Genomic DNA, 5,134 nt, shown 5'->3' on the forward strand with positions numbered 1-5,134 from the left:
GTAGAGATTTGCAACTTGTTTATTTCACAAACACAGACTTATTAAAGGTAGTTTCCCTTAAATGTAGATGATTTTTTTTTTTTTTTTTTAAATCCCATCTTTTAAATGTTAGTGGTAACGTTTGGCATCAAAGGTCATTCACCTTCAGGCAGGGTCCGTGAGGAAGCAGAGCTCTGGACACTGATAGTCTTCTGTCTTTGCTTACATCAGGAAGTCTTGTTTTTTTGTTTATTTTTGAGGTCCTGAGCATTTTCCTTTTCATTTATAAGAACAGCTGTAGGTAAACTTGAACTACTGTAGACACTGTATGCAATCTCAAAAAATAAAACAAAATTGCAATGGAGCCTTCAACTATTTAAAACATTTAGAACTGTGGTGGATATTTCAGAAACTTGGCTGGACAAGAGCCATGAATGGTGACAAACGTAGAGGGTTATACTACATTCAGAAGAGACAGGAAGGACAAAAAAGGATGTGGGGTGTGTTTTTGTTTAATCCAACTTAAAACGCACCTGTCAGCAGGATTGTAAACCGCATACACTGTCAGGTGGGCGCCGTTACACTGAGTAAAATGATACCTTTGTTGATGAAATCCGTCCAGTTGTTCTTGCGTAATCTTTACTTTCATTTCTGCCATAATGATATGCATGTGCTCTGGTGCTCTTATTATGTATTCATGTATTCGTATCTGTGCCTTGTGACAGGTCATTATGCTTTCAGTGACCTGCCTACTATTTTACATACTGACTTTGTAATTTTTGTCACATTGAAATTTATATTCCCCAAAATGGCGGCTGCATAAGCAGTAGCCATTTTGCTTTTGGAAGAAGAATTTGGGTGCAGCAATATGGCGCCGCGCATGAGCAGTAGCATCTCTCGGCAACCGAGAAATGCTGCTGCGCGGGCGGCGGGGGCCATATTGCTGCAGGCAAGTTTCTTTATCCTCTAGCAAAATGGTGTGCGCAGTAGCTTAGCGGCGCCATGTTACTGGAGGAAAAAGACATTTACCTGCACCAATATGGCCCCTTGCCCAGTAGCATTTCTCTGTTGCCGAGAGATGCTACTGTGCATATGCGGCTCCATATTGCTGCACCCAAACTTTTTCCAAAAGCAAAATGGCGCGTGCACAGTAGCATCTCTTGACAAACGAGAGATGCTAATGCGCATGTGCTGGCAGCGGCCATTTTGGGGAATGTAAATTTCAGCGTGACACAGAAATTACAAAGTCAGTAAGTAAAATAGTAGGCAGGTCACTGAAAGCACAATGACCCGTCACAAGGCACAGATAGGAATACATAATGAGAGCACATGCATATCATTATGGCTGAAATTAAAATGAAGATTATGCAAGAACCACAGGACGGATTTCATCAACAAAGGTAACATTTTACTCAGTGTAATGGCGCTCACCTGACAGTGTATGTGGTTTACTAAGCACAATCCTGCTTATAGGTGCGCTTTAAGAAGTGTGCTCAATGACGACATTGGGGGCAGCTATGATACAATGTAGAGTTAGTATAGGTAGCTGTACATTTGGATGGCAGTAATGGAGTTTGCTATAAGTCACCTAACATTACTGAACAGGTAGAGGATGAAATCCTGAAACAAATGGATAAGGCCACAAATAATAGTCCTTTTATTAGGTGGATTTTAATTATCCAGTCATTCAATTAGACAGTCTTCTGGTTGTGCTAAAATCTGTAAGTTGTTACACCGTTCAAGACTATTACCTCTGTTGGTTTATGAACCAACCAGAAAAGACAACTTACTGGATCTGGTTCTGTCAAATAGACCAGATACTCCCTGACCTGTAGATCCAATATTGTATTTGGCCAGTAGCGACCACAATATTGTAAGTTTCAAAGTGATATTCAATAAAACATTTCAAAAATGAAACACAAAAACCTGAAACTTTGAATTTAGCTTTCCTAACCAATTAAGGGAAGAGCTTAGTCCTGTAAACTGGGATCATGTCCTGGTAACGGGATACTGAACACAAATGGGGACAGTTTAAAGATATATTAGTAGAACACAGTAGAAAGTTTATACCCTCCAGTAATATGTCCAAGAATAAAAATAAATCATGGTTAAAGGGAATCTGTTACCCCCTGGCACTTATCTGACCTCTAATATGAGCAATACAGGTGATATAAATGTGAATCTATACATACCTGTATGCCTCATTAGAGGTCTGGTTGCTGTGAAATTTCTTTTTATTCAGTCAAGTTTCTGATGCTGTTGAGTCGGGGCCTGGAAGAAATCCCCACCACCTGTGTGAATTACCATGTTTCTCCCCTCCCCTGCAGGTGACAGTGCCCTGTGATGTGCAGTTGCAGCAGCCAAATCCAGGCCCTGTGACCTGCTGGGGAGGGGGAAAGCATTGTAATTCACACAGGAGGTGGGATTTCTTCCAGTCCGAGGGACTGGAACACATCAGAAACTTGTAGGGCTAAAAAGACATTTCACAGCAACAAGTCCTCTAATATGAGGCATACAGGTAGGTATAGATTTACATTTCTATCACCTGTATGCCCATACTAGAGGTCAGATAAGTCCCAGGGGTTGACAGATTCCCTTTAAATGGGATAGTACACAGTATAAGACAAAAATAACCAATGTATCCTCTTCTTAAACTCTCTCGTAAAAGGGTCAGTGCCACAAAATTGGAGGATGGCTGACTTATTGATATTTAAGAAAGATAAGAAGGTGGAGATGGAAGCTTTTTGGAGAAGGAAATGTCATTCTCCAGCAGGACTTGGCACCTGTCCACACTGCCAAAAGTTACCAATACCTGGTTTAAAAACAACAGTATCACTGTGTTTGATTGGCCAGCAAACTTGCCTGACCTTAACCCAATAGAGAACCTATGGGGTATTGTCAAGAGGAAGATGAGACATCAGACCAAACAATGTGGATGAGCTGAAGGCTGCTATCAAAGCAACCTGGGCTTCCATAACACCTCAGCAGTGCCACAGGCTGATCGCCTCCATGCCACGCCGCATTGATGCAAAAGGAGCCCCCACCAAGTATTGAGTGCATTTACTGAACATACATTTCAGTAGGCCAACATTTTGGATTTTAACCCCTTTCTGGCCTGGGGCGTATTAGTACGCCCCAGGCCATCACCCCCGGTTCAGTGAGGGCTCGGGCGCTGAGCCCGCACTGAACCGGGCACATGTCAGCTGATCTGTACAGCTGACATGTGCCCGCAACAGCCGCGGGTGCAATCGCGATCCACCCGCTGCTGTTAACCAGTTATATGCCGCTGTCTATCTCTTGACAGCGGCATTTAACGCCGCACCAAAAGCGCGTCGCTTACCCCGCCCATCGGTGACCCCGTCACGTGATCGTGGGTTATCGATGGGTGGGCATGACAACCCTGGGTCTGCAGCAGATCCCAGTGGTTGTCATTTAAAGATCGCTATGTGTGCCACCTAGTGGTTGGCGCTCATAGCACAGGAGCTTTTCTGCTACATAGAGGTGATCTGTTCATCACCTCTATGTAGCAGAGGCGATCAGGCAGTTGCTGCTTCTAGTCTCCTATGGAGACTATTGAAGCATGCAAAAAGTGTAAAATGTTTTAAAAGATATTAAAAAAAATAAAGTTTAAATCACCCCCCTTTTGCCCCATTCAAAATAAAATAAAAAATAAACCCCACATACACATATTTGGTATTGCTGAGTTCATAATCGCCCGATCTATGAATATTAAAAAATAATTAATCCGATCGGTAAACGACGTAACGAGAAAAAAATTCCAAACACGAGAATTACGTTTTTTTTTTTGGTCAATGCAACATTGCAATAACGGGCGATCAAAACATCGTATCTACCCCAAAATAGTATCAATAAAAACATCAGCCCAGTGCGCAAAAAATAAGCCCTCACCCCAGATCCCGAAAAATGGAGACACTACGGTTCTTGGAAAATTGCGCCATTTTTTACATTTTTTTTTAGCAAACTTTGGATTTTTTTTCACCACTTAAATAAAAAAGAACTTATACATATTTGGTGTCTACGAACTCGTAATGACCTGGAGAATAATAATGGCAGGTCAGTTTTTGCATCCAGTGAATGTGGAAAGAAAAAAAAAACAAAACTGTGGAATTGCATTTTTTTTTGCAATTTGACCGCACTTGGAATTTTTTTCCCGGTACACGATATGGTAAAACTAGCAATGGCATTTAAAAGTACAACTCGTCCCGCAAAAAATAAGCCCTCACATGGCCATATTGCCCAAAAAATAAAAACGCTATGGCTCTGGGAACAAGGGGAGCAAAAAACGAAAATGCAAAAAACGTAAAATCCCAAGGTTGCGAAGGGGTTAAAAACATTTTTCAAGATGTTACAAAGTATTCTAATTTACTGAGATAATGACTTTTGTGTTTTCATTGGCTGTAAGCTATAATCATCAACATTAACAGAAATAAACACTTGAAATAGATCACTCTGTTTGTAATGACCCTGTATAATGAGTTTCACTTTTTGTATTGAAGAACTGAAATAAATTTACATTTTTGAGGATATTCTAATTTTGTGAGAAGCACCTGTATACTTAAAATGTCGGGAAGGGGTTAAACCAGGAAATTGTGAATACAATGGGCCCGATTCATGAAGACCAGCAATGTTCATGCTGATCTTGAGATTTGCTGGAGTCAGATGCTACTGATTCACAGGCCTCTTGGTGAATCAGGAGCATCAGATGAGTGGCATACACTTCTGTGTTCTCGTTGCCACAAATCCTACTTCAGTCCCTCCAAGAGTAAGATATGTGGCGTAGCAAAGGCCAATGCTTGTCATGAATTTGAGCATCTGTCACCACAACCCTGCCTTACACTATCTTCGTCCACTTTGTCAGAGCTTGGCAAAAATGGCATTAGAACGCCAAATGTGACACATTTTAGCACAACCTTGAGTTGCGCCAAAATTTTGCGACTTCAAAGCTTTTTATGCCAGAACTTTGATGTAAGTCCTTTGAAGAATTAGACCCTTTGTTTGCAAAAGGCTTCAGAGTGCATAATTTATGGTGATTGATACCAGCTGGTTGAGCCATTGCTCTGCTGACTTTAATGGTAAAAATAACCTGACCTTCCATAACCTAACCTGCTGCACATAGAAAAAGGTTATGTTTGTC

This window comes from Phyllobates terribilis, unplaced genomic scaffold, assembly GCF_046119375.1.
Source record: "Phyllobates terribilis strain yellow unplaced genomic scaffold, ASM4611937v1 Scaffold_13__5_contigs__length_258822181, whole genome shotgun sequence".
Classification (NCBI taxonomy): domain Eukaryota; kingdom Metazoa; phylum Chordata; class Amphibia; order Anura; family Dendrobatidae; genus Phyllobates; species Phyllobates terribilis.